This window comes from Suncus etruscus, chromosome 4 (assembly GCF_024139225.1).
Source record: "Suncus etruscus isolate mSunEtr1 chromosome 4, mSunEtr1.pri.cur, whole genome shotgun sequence".
Lineage (NCBI taxonomy): Eukaryota > Metazoa > Chordata > Mammalia > Eulipotyphla > Soricidae > Suncus > Suncus etruscus.
In genome coordinates this window covers 77,193,969-77,211,037 of record NC_064851.1, presented here as the reverse complement: position 1 = coordinate 77,211,037, position 17,069 = coordinate 77,193,969, and the positions used below count along the sequence as shown (strand labels likewise).

Below are 17,069 nucleotides of genomic sequence, written 5' to 3'. Positions count from 1 at the left end.
CGACTGCCTAATTTGTGGTAGTGAGGGACTGTGTTCACACTCTCCTCTAGTAATCAGGTATTACTCATAGCTCAGCAGTAAGAAATTACTCCTGGCAGGCTCCGGTGACTATATGGGAATCAGGGGGGATTAAACCTGAGTCGACTGTGTGCAAGCCCTACCCGCTGTGCTATGCTACAGACCGACACACACACACACACACACACACACACACACACACACACACACACTTGTTCAAACAAGAAAAAAAACTAAGAAAGAAAAAAGAAAGGCTGGGTGTCAGGGGCCAAGTGGTCTCAGATGCATTGGTGAGGAAAAAGTAAGGACAGAACTAAATATCCAAGCCAAAGTCAATAACAATAGAATTAAGAGACCTAAACTTTAACAATCTATTTTTTTGGGGGGGGGCCACACCCGGCAGTGCTCAGGGGTTACTCCTGGCTGTCTGCTCAGAAATAGCTCCTGGCAGGCACAGGGGACCATATGGGACACCGGGATTCGAACCAACCACCTTTGGTCCTGGATCGGCTGCTTGCAAGGCAAACGCCACTGCACTTTAACAATCTAAACTTAAATGGCAAGTTATACTGTTATACTAGCAGGGCAGGGGACAAAGAGTGGTGGTATCGGATGTAGTCTGGATTCATTGATGGAGAGAGGTTGACACTGGTGGTGGGAATGGTCCTGATTCACTGTACATCTGAAATTCAACTATGAAAGATTTTGTAGATCATAATAGTTTCAATAAAATAAAATATTTTTTTAAAAGAAGAATGTGTCAATAGTCTAAGAGGCAATAAATGATTGCATTAACCAGTTTGGTAGTGGTTAGGAGAAATTCTTCCTAAGGGTTACTTTTTGTAAAGACAGAAGCCATAAGTGGTGTCTCATGAAAAATGTATGTGAAGACATGAGTATTTTTTATGCATAATATCTATCTAATTTTTGCAAAAACAACAATAATAAGTATACTTTGATTTAGCTCTTTGAACATGTAGAGTAGTGATTTCAAGTGTTGACTGACATCCTGTAGTAGATTGTCTGGAAGTGAAGACTAGTCATTTGTACTTGAAAGTTCTCGAAGGATTCTGGTGATCAGTTGGGTTGAGAAAGCAATATAGCTGGATATGTGAGAAGGAAGTGACAAGCAATAGCATTAGATTCAGCAAAATCTTATCAAGTTCTTTCTGCTCTACCTGTAAAACATTTTCATCATCTCATTACTTCTCTCTATGACCACTGCACCTAATGCAAATCTTGAGACCATTTACCAGTTGTCAAAACGAAGCAACTGCCAAAAATCTAAGCCCACTGCACACACACTTCCTTCTATGCAATCCCTTCTCCACTGAGTGGGCAAATCTTTTTCTGGGGGGGGGGTAAAGGATCACCCAACGATGCTTAGGAATTAATCCTGACCCTGCGCTCAGGAAACACTCCTGGAGGTGCTCAGGGAAACATAGGATGCCAGGCAACAAACCCAGGTTGGTTACATGCAAAGCAAACACCTTCCTCACTCCAGCTCTAAGGGGCAAACTCTTAAGTCTGTAAAAGAGACCTTGCATCTACTTACTTATAATTTTCCAGTGACTTCCTTTCATACCATGATGACTTAAAATATATATCTCTAAATTCTTTGACATCTCTCTCTTGAAAAAGAAATAAAGCTGGTTCCCTTTCCCTTGATTATGGTCTATACTCAGTGACTCTCTTCAAAGAAATGGAATGTGGCAAAAGTGATGGGTGTGATTTCCAAGATTAGAACATAAAAGGCTCTGTGGTTTCCCGCTTGTTCTCTTTTCTTGGATCACTTATTTGGGGGAAGGCAACTACTAGGTCATGATGATATTTAAGTAGCTCTATGGAGAGATCCATGTGGCAAGAAACTGAAGCCCCCTGCCAACAGCCATCAAGGATCAGAGTCATCTGCCAGTAGCCACATGAGTGAGCCATCTTGGACAGAGATGCTCTGGTTTCAGGCAAGCCAGCAGATGAGTGTGGCCACCCTTTTTATCTGTGAGACACACACCAGAGCTGCCCAGCAACATAGTTGCTCAAATTCTAGACCCATGAAAACCATGAGGTAATAAGGATTGGTTTTGAAGTTCTGTTTTGGAAGAGAGCTATCAAGCAACAATAAATAATATATACATATTGGGCCAGAGACATAGGATGGAGAGATAGAGGCAAGGCTTTTGCCTTGTACATGGCTGACACAGGACGGACTCAGGTTCGGTTCCCAGAATCCCATATGGTCCCCCAAGACTGTCAGGAGCGATTTCTGAGCGCTGAGCCAGGAGTAACCCCCTGTGGGCTTCTGGGTGTGCCTCTCCAAAATAAACAAAAAAATGTAACATATAATCCAAAATCTGTGCTATGCTTGGCAAGACCCTGTAAATTCAAGTCACCATTGATTATTGCTAACCTTATCTACCAATCACTTTGTGAAAAAATGATTTGTTGTTCTCTAACAACTATTTCTTCTTTGTTTAGAAGTAGATTCGTCAAGGTTTATAGAGTTCAGTCTAATGCCAACATCCCATAATTTCCTTCATAGCTAAATATGGTCCTAACTGACATTCTGGCTAATGGGATCTGAGCTGGTTGATAGTACCACCCCAAACTTGCTACTTTGTATTTTAACTTTGTGGTTGCTTGTTGTGTGATGGTAGTGTGAGGATGGCACATGGCGCATGCTTAGTAATTCCAGGGATCCAACCTAGGACCTTACACATTCTGGCATGTGCTCTACCACTGAGTCACGTCCCCACTCCTTTAATGGAAAAGACATACCATCAATTTTCTTCTCATTCCTGTGGGATAATGTAATTTGCTATCTATCAGAATGAATGTGGAAGGATCAAGTAACAAAATAGAAATATCATGGGGAGCCTGGGCAAAATAGCAAGCTAGAAAGGGGATTATACTTCTAAGACCATCAAGTCAGAGATGTTGACTTTCTATCTGTACAAGTCATAAGACTCATATTTATGTCGCTTCATTTTTGGAAAGTCTCTATTTTTTGTTGGGGGGGAACACAGGCAATGCTCAGGACTTAATTTTGGCTCTGTGTTCAGGTATTGCTTGTAGTGGGGTTCAAGGAAATCATATGCGGTTCCAGGTATCAAACCTGGGACAGCCACATGCAAGGCTAATACTCAACCCTCTGTACTCTTGCTCCAGCCCGTTTGAGTTTCTTTATTATAACAACTCAAACTATATATTATCTAATACCTTAATTTAAACCGCATTCTCACCCCATTTGAGCTCCATCTATTGTCTCTTCTGATATCATGAAGACTTGGCACTTGCTATTTCCTCTGCTTGAAAGGTTTTCCACCTCACCGCTTTGTGGCTGACTTCATTGAGTTTCACTGTTTTTAATCTTAAAACCCTTTCCCCAACAAATGCAGGATAATTTCTCTCACATGTGGAATATAAAGAAACTTAGGCAATAATAAACTGCCACAGGCAATAAAATCTGAGATTTGGTCTAAAGAACTGAGCTTACTGAGGGGAATGAGGTACTATAAGATATTGGTAGAGGGAAGCAGACACTGGTGGTGGGTGTGGTGTTAGCACAATATATACATGAAACTTTATTATTAATAGTATTGTAGGACTCGAGTAATTGTACTATGGGGAAGGCACTTGCCATGCACATAACTGATCTTGTCTGATCCCTAGAACTGCATAAATTCTCTAAAGCCCCATCATGAGTGAGTCTTGCAGAGCCAGGAGTAAACCCAGTCATGTGTGATTCCTTTCCCCTACATTTTTTTGTTTTGGGGCCACACCTAGCAGTGATGCTCAAGGATTACTCCTGGCTCTGTACTCAGAAATTGCCCCTGGCAGGCTCGGGGGACCATATGAGATGCTGGGAATCGAATTCGGTCCTCCTGGATCTGTCGCATGCAAGGCAAATGCCCTCCACTGTGCTATCTTTTCAGCCTGCCAATTTTTTTGAAGTATCAAAAATTACGTTGCTTCAGTACAAAGAAGAAAGTAATATAAAAAAATCCTCTCATTAATGGTTCTTATTATATTATTTTGAGTCCTTTTCTTCATACATTCACTAGCATGTGAAGTTTTCTCATGCATCTTTTTATTGTCTCTTATAAACCATTGATTATAATCCACATAAAATAAAAAACTGGCCTGCCTTATTTCCTATTGTATTTCCAGGGCTAATAAAGTAGATGCCCACAGTAGGTGTCAAATAAGTCAAATAAGCAAATATATCAATAGTAAATGATGCCAAGCACCTCACTCTTGATTTTTCAAAATTAAACCCCCTTTATTGATTTAAAACAAGATAAATTACTTCATAACAATGGCTCAGTGTTAGTCTTTTTTTTTTTACAGTCTTAGTCTTTTTTACCTCTGTTATCAAGTGTTTTAATTTAATAAGAAAATAAATCTCATAAGTAGGAAATGAATTTCTGCCTTTGGCCTTTAAATTTTAATTATAAGACCTGAAGAGCTAGAATAGAGAATAAGATACTTGCCTTCCATGTGGGTGGCTTTAGTTTGATACCCAATGCCCTCTGAGAACTGCCACGAGCACAGAGTCAGGAATAGCCCTTCAACACCAATGGGTTGTCCACACTCCCCTACACCAAATAAAGCCCAACTACAGCACCTGGAGGAATAGATCAGGGATATTATGCATTGTAAGTGTATATAATGAGGTCAAATCTTAGAGTTCCACTTGCTGAGTGCAATTCTGATGATTCAGCTCCAACATTGCCTTTTGCCAATACTGGAACTAGACCATGCCAATGAAAAATGCTGCTCACTGTATCACACTGTATCAGGCCTAAGATGCTGATACAAATGAATCACAATTGATACTTGAATGATTTTACTCATAAAAATAAGTGTTAGTAGTATTAGTAGTGGTAGTAATAATAATAATAATGACAGCAGTAAACATTACTTGAGCAGAACACTGACTGCCTCTTGCTAAGCTAAATGATTTTCCTAAATAAACTCTTTGTTCCTCCCAATAGCCTAATACATTAGGCAGATATTGCTGCAATAATACATTTTAACAAATCACAAAAAACTTTAGTAACTTAGAGAGACAAATATTATATTTCTCAAAAGACTTCAGGTCAACTGGGATTTGGACTATCTACACTGAGATTTGCAGTAGAGTGGGCAGAGGAAAACTGGATCTGGGAATTATATCAAGTTCAGATCTGATTTATATTATCTCATCATTCCAGGAAGAGTTACCTGGTACATATTCCTCCATGGGGATGAGAAAAGGGCAAGAAGGCAAGTTAAAATATACCATGCCAAGAATAAAAAAATAAAAAATAAAAAAAATATACCATGCCAATCTTACAGCAGGCACACTCTCATATCTATCTACATCCTGTACTAAGACCAACTTTGGCAGGGAGGAAAAAACATGTCCTCTGCTCTGAAGGAAATGAGTAAAGATGTGCTGAGCTCTAATTACATCATCTGTAATATAGTAAATCTGTAGGTATCTTACACCTACAGATGAAGAACTCAAGAGAACAGCAGAGTTAAATCACTTTCCCAAAGACATATATTTAGGAAGAGATGAAGTCAAGATTATAATTCAGTGACAGAGCCTAGAACTTTAATTATCATTCTATATAGATTTAACAAGCGGGCTCCAGAAAGTACTATAACAAGAAATACAAATGCAGTGGCATTTCTTTTGTTTTGTTTTCACAGTGCTCAGGGGTTACTCCTGGCTCTGCATTGAGGAATTACTTCTGGTGATGCTCAGGGGACCATATGTTATGCTGGGAATAGAATTTGGGTCAGCTACATACAAGGCAAGTTGCTTACCCAGCAGTGGCAATTTTTACAAATTTTTACAAAATTTTACATTTTACAAAATGGAATAGAACTCGAGGTTAGTGTTACAAATAAAATCCAAAACCACTTTGTGACTCTAACTTCTCAGTCTAGTTTCCTTTATTATTATTATCATTTTAGCTCCAAGCTGCATTTATGGTCATTCATTTCCTCTCAGAAAGTCTAAACCTGAAGTATCTCCCCAAATTTAAAATCATACTCACAACTTAATTGACTCATTTGTCTTTATTTAGATATTGATATAAGAAAGTCAACTATATAAAGACAGCTTTGAGATAATTTGAATATTAAGGATTTTGGCCCCCAGGACAACAATTCAAATAGCTGGAACATGTGTTTCATATGTGAAAAATGCAGGTTCAATCCTCAGTATTGTATGGTTCTCCAGGTAACTGGGAGTGGTTCTAGAGCCACCAGGTATGATTCCAACAACAACAACAACAACAACAACAACAACAACAACAACAATAACAAGAATTTGGGTGAGTTGGTTAAATGAATTTAAATTATAGTATAGATAAAGATAAAGATAAGGTCAGATCCCAAGATGTCTAAACAGGTGAGACCAGAGTCACTGGATGTCACCAACAGTTCTCTCCTCCCTTCCTACTCTTCTCCCTCCCTCTCGCCTTTCTTTCCTCCTTCCATACTCCATTCCTTCTCTCCTTTCTCTATTTCTTCCTCCCTTCCTTCAGTCCTTCCTCACTTCATCCTTCTTTTCTTCCCTCCTTCCTGATTTCCTTCCTCCATTCTTTCTCTCCTTCCCTTCCTTTCTTCCTTCTTGCTTCCCTTCCTTCCTCCTTCTTTTCCTCCCTTCTTTCCTTCTGTCCTTCATCCCTTCCTCTTTCCTTTTATTCCTTCCCTCCTTCCTAAAAGCAAAAAGAAAGAAAGAAAGAAAGAAAGAAAGAAAGAAAGAAAGAAAGAAAGGAAGGAAGGAAGGAAGGAAGGAAGGAAGGAAGGAAGGAAGGAAGGAAGGAAGGAAGGAAGGAAGGAAGGAAGGAAGGAAGGAAGGAAGGAAGGAAGGAAGGAAGGAAGGAAGGAAGGAAGGAAGAAAGAAAGAAAGAAAGAAAGAAAGAAAGAAAGAAAGAAAGAAAGAAAGAAAGAAAGAAAGAAAGAAAGAAAGAAAGAAAGAAAGAAAGAAAGAAAGAAAGAAAGAAAGAAAGAAAGAAAAAGAAAAGAAAAGAAAAAGTGCCACTGGATGTAGAAGTCATTGGTGATGTCGATCTCAGTTTACTATTGGTGGGAAATGGATATTTATATTAGAGGAGAGTAAGGTGTGGACTCTGTGTCGATTGGGTGGGATGTGAGAGGTTGTAAAATCACCCCATGTGCTGTATCTCCAGCTCCAGTAAACAAGTCTGAATCAGGGTGCACATGAAATAATCCAAACCAGACTAAGAGTGAAACACGTGTAGTCTGGCAGTCTTCTACCTAGTCTTTTACCTAGTATGGAGCCCACTGCCTGCCAAAACTGCCGTTTTTATTGAGTTCAGAAATCACTCCTGGGTGGGGTTTACAAGTAAAACAATCTTTGTTTCGGGTGAAATCAAATTGTAAATAAACAGATACAAAGAAACCAGGGATAAACTTTGTTTTAGGTAAAATAAGGTGTAACTCAACAAGAGGGGATTAAAATGGGCTGTGTTTAGGAAAGATAGGTAAAGGGGATTAAGGAAAGCAGGGTGTGTGCTCTGGATGTTAAACAAGGTGTGTGATTAATTAAGGTGATTCGCTACATTACAGTAACTATTTATTTTGTTATTGGTTAGGGCCACATCCAGAAGCAGCAGGGCCTAGGGAACATTCCTGATGGGCTTGGGGACCATATAGGATGTCAGGGAATGAACTGAAGATATCCTCATGCAAGGCAAAGCCTGCTATATTATCTCTCTAGTCCATAGAGTTACTATTTATTTTTATTTTATTTTTGCTTTTTGGGCCACACCCTGTGATGTTCAAGGGTTACTCCTGGCTATGCGCTCAGAAATCCCTCCTGGCTTGGGGGGACCATATGGGATGCCGGGGGATCGAACCTCGGGACGTCCTACGCTAGCACTTGCAAGGCAGACACCTTACCTCTAGAGCCACCTCTCCAGCCCCAAGAAAGATCGTTTTTATGAAACAAACCTTGCTTAGAAAAAAGTGAGTGTAGCCAGGATATGCTCAAGAGAGAACATGAGTGCCTCCAGAGTGGAAATAAGCAAGCAAGGAAATAGACAAGTGAAATATGTGTTCAAGGGAGAACATAGGCTTATAGAACAATCCAATTCTTAGTTTCTTAAATATAATGTTTAAGTGAATGACTTTGGTAAACTTTAAATACCTAAAACATCAAAAATATTTATTTAAACATAATCCACTTATCAAATGCATCCTTAGGTCATTAGCTACTGATAATAGTTTGATGATAGAGAAGGAGAAATCTGATGAGTTTTCCAATGGTTGCCTTTATTAAAAAAAAAATAGGGATGCTCCTGGCTCGGGACCATATGGGATGCTGGGGATTAAACCAAGGTCCGTCCTGGATTAGCCATGTGCAATGCAAATGCCCTACTACTGTGCTATTGCTCCGGCCCCTAGAGTTACTATTTTTAAATGAAGTATTTATTTCTTAAAAACTCTGAAATATTTTTGGACTAAATATTATGATTTCTGGGATTTACTTCAAAATACTTCAGCATTATTGAAGAGAGAGCAAAATGTTTATAGTTGTCAAAAGTGAATTATAAATACAATCAAATATAACACATATCTCATTATTCTATTTTTCATACTACTTAAAAATTTCTATAATAAAAAGAACAGAAAAAATACTTATTTAAAAACGCCAGAAAAAGATGCCTGCAGAAACAGCACAATTCAAAAGACACTTTCAACAGTGAATAGATTTTTTTTCTAAAATAAAATGACAGATTCTAAGCAGATGAATTGTAACATCCTTAGAACATCATCACCATACTATTCACAAACACAGCATTTCAATTTTTGTAGACATACATACATATATTACTTGGGAAAATAATATTATTTGGTATGGGATTTAAGACATATTATCCTAATAGTAGAAGAAAAAATTACTTTCCACGTATTATTTAATTGATTTACATTTAGGAATACCTACATTGAATAGTTGAGAATGTTAAGTTTTTGTGATACAGGCTTACTCTGTGACAATGGATAATTAATATTTGTATGAACTATATGAATAATCTATGTACATTATAATATTTAATAAACATAAGTGGATCTTTTTTAATTTTATTCAATTTTGAGTCACACTCAGTGATGCTCAGGGATTAATAATGGTTCTGTATCAGGAATTACTCCTGGGAGTTCTCTGGGGACCATAAGGGCTGCTGAGGATCAAATCTCTTGAGCTGTGTGCAAGGTAAGTGCCCTACCTGCTGTACTATCTCTCGAACCCCTGAACTGAATTTTCAAAAACCCATTGGTTTCAATATTATTGCTCTTCCAATTTCTCAAATAAGAAAACTACTTATGGGCCCGGAGAGATAGCACAGCGGCGTTTGCCTTGTAAGCAGCCGATCCAGGACCAAAGGTGGTTGGTTCGAATCCCGGTGTCCTATATGGTCCCCCGTGCCTGCCAGGAGCTATTTCTGAGCAGACAGCCAGGAGTAACCCCTGAGCACCGCCGGGTGTGACCCAAAAACTAAAACAAAAAAAAAAAGAAATCTACTTATTTCACAAGTAAGTAACCAAGAGCAAATTAGTACATAACTTGTTCAATGATATATACTATTGGTTAAGAGCAAAGTTGGAATTCAAACGCAAGCCATTTGGATTTAGTCACACTAAATATTAGTCACACTAAAGTCTATATATATATATGTTATGTATAATATATATTAGTCACACTAAATATTTAACCCTTTTTTATTATGACATAATTTTAAACTGAATAGTAATTTGATCCATTCATCTGTTGTTGAGTTGTTTCTAGATCTTGGCTATTATAAACAATGAACATAGATAGATGTATATAGAGACATATATGAGCATACATATGAACACAGATATATGTAATTCTTTTCAGATTGATGTTTATAGTTCTTGAGGTAGATGTCCAGGAGCATCTACATACAATATTTTGAGAAGATTCTAAACCATTTTCCTAAAAGACGAATAAAGTCGTCTTATTTTATTTAAAATAAATGCAGTATGTGTTCAACTCCCTTAATATAAATATATTATATATAAATATAACACTATATATGTATGCTATATAATACCTATATATACTTTCTTTTTTTGTTTTGTTTTGTTTTTTGGGGGTCATACCCAGCAGCGCTCAGGGGTTACTCCTGGTTCTATGCTCAGAAATCGCTCCTGGCAGGCTCAAGGGACCATATGGGATGCCGAGATTCCAACCGCTGTCTTTCCACATGCAAGGCAAATGCCTTACCTCCATGCTATCTATCTGGCTCCTACTCTTTCTGATATAGAATTCTATCAAAATTTCTCTAGACCCTAGGGTATAAAGTTTGTATACATCTTTTAAAAGAAGAAATTGAGAGACAGTATAAGGATTAAAATGCATCCAAACAACCAATTTTATACTTGGCACTACATAGTTCCCAAAACACCTTTTGAAAGAGAAGGAGGAGGGAAAGAAGAAGGTGGAGGAAAAGGAGGAGAAGGAAGGCATATATGAGAGAGAGAGATACAGATAGACAAACAAGTAGGCAAGCAGAGAGAACCAATAAGAAAAACACTAGAAGACATACTTTTTCAAGAATAGAATTAAAAAAAAAAAAACTTTGGCTGCATTTTATAATCTTCTGTGGGAATATTTGAAAGATACTGATTCTTGGGCAAGAAAGACAATGCTGGAGTATGCTCTTAGTATGTACAAGACCCCAAGTCAGGTGCTTGGATTTAATAACCTCCAGAATGCTGCTGTGTATAGCTCTGGTGGTCCCCAACACTGCTGAAGAGACCACCCACACCACACTCCTCCTAAATACTGATATGTAGTTTTCAAGCCCAAAAAAATGTGCCTCAGTTTTCCATTGGTTATTGTGATATTTGATCTTCATGGGAAATATTTTTTTGGGGGGGCCACACCCGGCAGTGCTCAGGGGTTACTCCTGGCTGTCTGCTCAGAAATAGCTCCTGGCAGGCACAGGGGACCATATGGAACACTGGGATTCGAACCAACCACCTTTGGTACTGGATTGGCTGCTTGCAAGGCAAATGCCACTGTGCTATCTCTCTGGACCCTTCATGGGAAATATTTAATGGAGAATTAGTCAAACCTATACTGATAGTGATATCTTCCTCTCTGTGCTTTATGATCTTACCATAAATAAAGTGCAGCTCAAATAAAGTCTGAATCAGTGTAGCAATAAGGATGGAATCAGATAATAAACATCTAGCATGTTCATTATTTATTCAACTGACCAACTAATGTGGTATACATTTTCCAACACTGTATTAAGTAAGGGAAAACATGAGGAAGAAAGAGAGTACCACCTCTGATCTCTTCCTGTTTTAAGTTATGTTAACAGCAAGCTCACTTTGGCTGGTTAGATGAGAGGGAGATGAGAATTTGACAGAGAATTTAAAATGACTACAGGAACCTGATCAATTTGCTACTTAATTTTATTCATGGAACAAAAATGCTTTGAAAATTAAGTGGACCCCACATGAGATTTACTTTTATTTGAAACATCATTTTAAATTCAGAAGAGTGAGAGTTAGAGGAAAGCTTATGATCATATAGATACACAGGACAAAGTTGTCGAGTTCAGGACACTGGTCCTTTTAGTGATAGTGTCTGTGTTCAAGTGAAAACTATCTTTTCAGAACTTTCCTTAGTCTATACTCTTTTTTTCTTTGTTTGTTTTGTTTTGTTTTTGAGTCACACCCAGCATCGCACTCTGAAATCTCTCCTGACAGGCACGGGGGACCATATGGAATGCTGGGATTTGAACCATTATCTATCCTGGGATCCACTGCATGCAAGGCAAAAGCCCTATTCTCTGGCCCCTTAGTCTATATTTTTTAAAAGCAAATAATATCCTGGAAAGAGTCCTTAATAAAAAAAAAAGGAACCAAATTTTTCCTATTGAGATAACCCTAGTATTAAATTAACTAGCAATATCACTAGTCTATTTGACATTGTTGCCCAAAAAGGAAAGAAACTTGGTTCATTTCCTCTACAACTACAAATAGTTCAAAGGTCAAATCCCCAAAAGAATTTGAAGAAAATGGAAAGAATTAGAAGTAAATGGCGGGGCCGGAGAGATAGCATGGAGGTAGAGCATTTGCCTTGCATGCGGATGGATGGTGGTTCGAATCCCGGCATTCATATGGTCCCCTGAGCCTGCCAGGAGCAATTTATGAGCATAGAGCCAGGAGTAACTCCTGAGTGCTGCTGGGTGTGACCCAAAAACCAAAAAAAAAAAAAAGTTATAAAAAAGAGAAGTAAATGGCAAGAAAGAGTGATTGTTAACAGAGACAGATGGGGGGGGGGGCGGGGGGAATGCTGAGAATGAATGCCATTAAATTTAAACCACAGAAAACATGATAAATAATTATCATTATCTATACTTTGCACATCATCTTTGAGGATTAATCTGCAATATGAAAAGATACTTAGAAATGAAGAAGGAAAGACAAAAAAAAAGAAATGAAGAAGGAAATGCAAATCCACAGTATCATAAGACTCTGCTTTATACCCATTTTTTTAAAATTTAAGAAGTCTGACAATAATCTCTTGGCAGAGTATAATCCACAAGGTCTCTTTTAAGTGGCTGGCAGAAACACAAGTTAGTATAGTTATGAGGAAATCTATTTGGCATTAGCTATTAGAGTTGACTATTCATATTTCCTACAACTCAGTAACTCTAGTGCTAGATATTAAACCCTGCATGTAACCCTATGGGCATTTGTAAACCTGTGCATGCAACACTATTACACTAAAAAAAAAAGAAATCCTGGAAGCAACCCAAACAAATGTTTTCTGGTGGGAGAAGAATATGTAGTAGTCCAAATGAACTGAAAAGATACCAGAAAATTAAAATTAGCATAGGCCATCCTCTTAAAGTTAAAGCTAAAAAACTAAATAGTATACTTTTAGAAATAGATGCATTACATAATGTATATTATTAGGATTATCTTTTAAATAGAACTGTTAAATATAACTCAACTATATTTTGAAAAATCACAGGAATGATACATACAAGACTCAGAACAAAGATAACCTTGAGTTGAAGTGAGGGGAGTACAATGGAGAAAGCACACACAGAGATTAGCTATTAATACTTTTGTTTGGTGGTGATGGGCTCTCTAAATGTGGTACATCATAGAAAAAATAAGAGGATGCCCAGGGATAAATCAGAAGCAGAGCTCCTGTTTTTTTTTAAGGAACTATGAGTTGAATTCTTGGCATCACTTCCTATGTGCAATCTAGGAATCACTGTCTATGAGACCAGTGGTACCCAAATACAACCAACTGTATGTTTGACTTACTCAAGTCATCACAACAACAGCAATGAATGGAAGTAGATTACATAGATAAATTAAGGCAAAATTTTTTTTAAAAGTTATATATTAATTGCATCATGTGTAGCAGCATTAGAAACTATTCCGTAACTTAGCACTTTAAAACAGTCTGTTATCACACAGAATTTCTAGGTCAGGAAACCTTAGCTAGGGGAGATTGGCTCAAGCTATTTCCTGAGTTGTGAGTCAGGGTTGTTGCCTCTGAAGACCTGATGACTTTCAAGATGGCTTATTCACATAACTGTTGGCATATGAGCTTAGTCCCACCACATGGGCATCTCCGAAGAACATGGCATGGGGGTGGGAGAGACAGAGAGAAACAGACAGAGAAAATCAGCTCAATTTAGGCTGCAAAGTCCTTTAGAAAATATATTAGAAGTGACACCCACTTCTTCCATTGATCCACATAGATTAGTCATGGAACAATATAGCAGGAGACCTTGGAGATATGATTACCAGGAGGTAATGATCACTATCCACCACCATAATAAAACAAATAAGAAGAAAGCATGGGACAATGACAAAAGTATGTTAAACTATTGTGTGTAGGGCCTGATGATGAATGATAATGGGCTTGAGTGCAAGCAGGAAGCCCAAGTTTGATCTATGCCACCATGTGATTCTCCAAGCACTGTCAAAAGCAACCCCCAAGCACTGGACAGTGATTAGCCCCAGAGTTCCACTGGGTGGGGCTAAAGCCAACAAAACAATTAGGAGCTGGAGAGATGGTACAGGGGTTAAGGCACTCTCCTTAACCTGTCATACAACTGACCTATCATACAATTGACCTTTGTTTGTTTCCTGGCATCACATGTGAACCCCCTCATACTGCTGGGTCAGATCTCCAAGCATCTGATCCAGGATACAGATCCACTGTTTTAGACTCTGGCTTTATTAGAAGCCTAGATATTTTGGCACAAGACTATTCCATGATCATCATAAACCTTATTCTTTTTTGTTGGACAACACTTTGTGGTGTTCTTTGCTTGGGGGATGATGAGGTGCCAGTGCAAAGATTGAACCCAGGGTTCTTGTGCAAAAAAGCATTGGTTGCTACCTGTGAAGCTCTGTATTATATACATTTTTTTTTCCTTGGGCCACACCTAATGGTGCTTAGGGATTACTCCTGACTCTGCTCAGAAATTACTCCTAGCAGGCTCGTAGGACCTTATGGGGTGTCGGGGATTGAACTCAGGTTGGCCACATGCAAGGCAAATACCTTACTGGCTGTACTATCTCACTCTGGCCCCACTGTCATACCAAAAAATAAAATTTTTTTTGCCTAGACTTGATATTGGCCATTCTTTCTCAAGCCTTGTTCTTTTAAATAGAAAGGCAAGCACAGAAAGTATCTCTATGGAAGAATGGTAAATTCTAAAGATTTCATTGCAACCAAGATTTTCAACAGACAAAGCAAATAAATGCTTTGATTTTTAATTTTAACAAATAATTCTTTCTTATTATAAGAAAGAAAAGTGTATGCTCATACTATTTAACTTTCCTCCATAAAATATAGTCAGTTAATTTTTAATTATTTTTTGAGCCACACCCTGCTGTGCTCAGGGGTTACTTTTGGCTCTGTGCTCAGAAATTGCTCCTGGCAGGCTTGGGAGACCGACCATATGGGATGCCAGGGATTGAACCCAGGTCAGCCACATTCAAGGCAAATGTCCTACCACTGTGCTATCGCTCTGGCCCCTAAAAATATTTTAAATTCTAAATTTGACAGTCAATTTAAGGCATATTCAGTATAATCTGCTCTTATTCATGTCTGTTCCATAGAATTACTCTTGTCTGAAATAGATGCAAAAATGCATTCATAATTAACCTATCAGTAGAAAAAGGTATTCTATTTCTTGGTTTATTTTTCCACTGGTTTTATGTACTTATTATTTGTTTAGGGGCCTCCATAGGCAGTACTTACAGCTTACTCCTGGTCTGCACTCAGGGACCGTTCCTGGTAGTACTTGGGTTACCATATGCAGTCCTAGGAGTTGAATCCAGGTTGACCCTAAGCAAATCAAGTACCCCTTTGACCCCTGTACTATCTCTCAGAACTTTTTCTGTTAGTTTGTAAAGGAAGGCATATATTCTAGAGATCATTCTGCATTAATGTAAAGGGATTGATACATTTTCCCCATAGTTCCACAGTGTGTTTAAGGTATAGAATCTAATTCACTCGACTAAGCCTCCACTAGTTCTCTATTTGTAGCTATTTGGTTTGTTTCCAATATTTTGCTACTATAAATAAAACTGCATAAGTAATCCTGTGCATGTTATTTTGTATTTTGAGAAAGATTCATAGAATTGTCATTTCTGGGTCACGTTGTCTGCATTTTGCCAATTCTAAAGACTCACACTATGCTAAAGAGATGTAAACCAAGCCATGAAAAATATTGGGTACAACAGCTGCATAGCTGAAAACAGCAATTTCAGGAGGAGAGGTGGGTCAAGTTCCTGTCTTGAGAATTCATGCCAGCTGTACCCACCACCCACACTTATCACTCTGATAATGGCCCAGCTTTATCACTCATCTACCGCTCTCTGCAGAGATACAAATTTGATCAAACCTTCAATTTTGCCAATATTTGGTCTGACATCTTCAAGATATTTTTTGGAGTGAATGTGGACATCCTCCCCTTCCCCTAACTTCTTGTACTTCGGGAAAACTTGGCAGTTGAAAACATAGCCTGCAAAAGCTTCAGTATCAGCAATAGTGCTTGGAATTCATGGACCACGTGGCCACAACTTTAATTATTTTTAAATACTTTCATCCTTGTAGGAATATCAATTTAGAAACCAACGTGTATCTGAAACCACCTAATGTTCAGAAACAAAAGAAGTAACAGAATGATCGACCAGCAACAAGAATTTACTAAACTTTCTAACAATGACTTAATTGCAGGATACAATTATTTTCACAAATTTTCTTGTGGCTGCTCTTTTTTCTTTCTTTTAATAATTTTGCTCTTACCTGGAAACAAATTATGATCAACTACATGATGCATGATATTTAAATAACTTGTACTTTAAAATAAATAATTCACATTTCTTGAGGCTGGAGTGATAGCACAGCAAGTAGGGCATTTGCCTTGCACACAACTGGCATGGGTTCGATTCCAGCATCTCACATGTTCCACCAAGCCTGCCAGGAGCGATTTCTGAGTGCTGCTAGGTCTGGCCCAATACCCCCCAAAAAACAAACAAACAAACAAATAAAAAACAAAATAACCAAAATAAGAAGAAGAAAATTTCTGTATCAAGAAATAATTGTATGTGCTTAGGAGTATATGTAATTTTGCTCATGATGATAAAATTTCTTTCTATGTGTGCTATACACAACTTTATATATGTAATGTTCTTGGTCTTACAGTCTGCCAATACAGTAGGTGGTCAAACTTTTGGATTTTTGCTGATTTGAGTTGTTGCTTCCTTTTATCATTTGGCCTCAAGATAGACTACAATAATTTAATATGCTTTTGGAAGAACCCTCTAATTAGAAACAATAGGTAATTGTTTAGAGGGTAATCTAATCATAGTGTCCCTATCTATTTCCACTCTTTTAACCTTGAAAACCAAATTTCAAAGCAGGTACTATCTTTGCTAAGACTTCTAAAGTTCTTTTTTGCAAAGGTTGGTTCAAGTTTTCAGCCAAAGGAATACACATCAAACAAGACCCC

At 38.0% G+C, this 17,069-nt stretch overlaps 1 non-coding gene across 1 annotated transcript in view; it reads left to right on the top strand.

Annotated features, from left to right (window-relative positions):
* Positions 1-49, top strand: part of LOC126007726 (U1 spliceosomal RNA) — a 164-nt gene extending 115 nt beyond the window's left edge. Inside the window, exon 1 of the small nuclear RNA XR_007495216.1 lies at positions 1-49. This exon is cut by the window's left edge and continues 115 nt beyond it. This is a non-coding gene — a small nuclear RNA (U1 spliceosomal RNA).
* Positions 50-17,069: the final 17,020 nt, after the last annotated feature.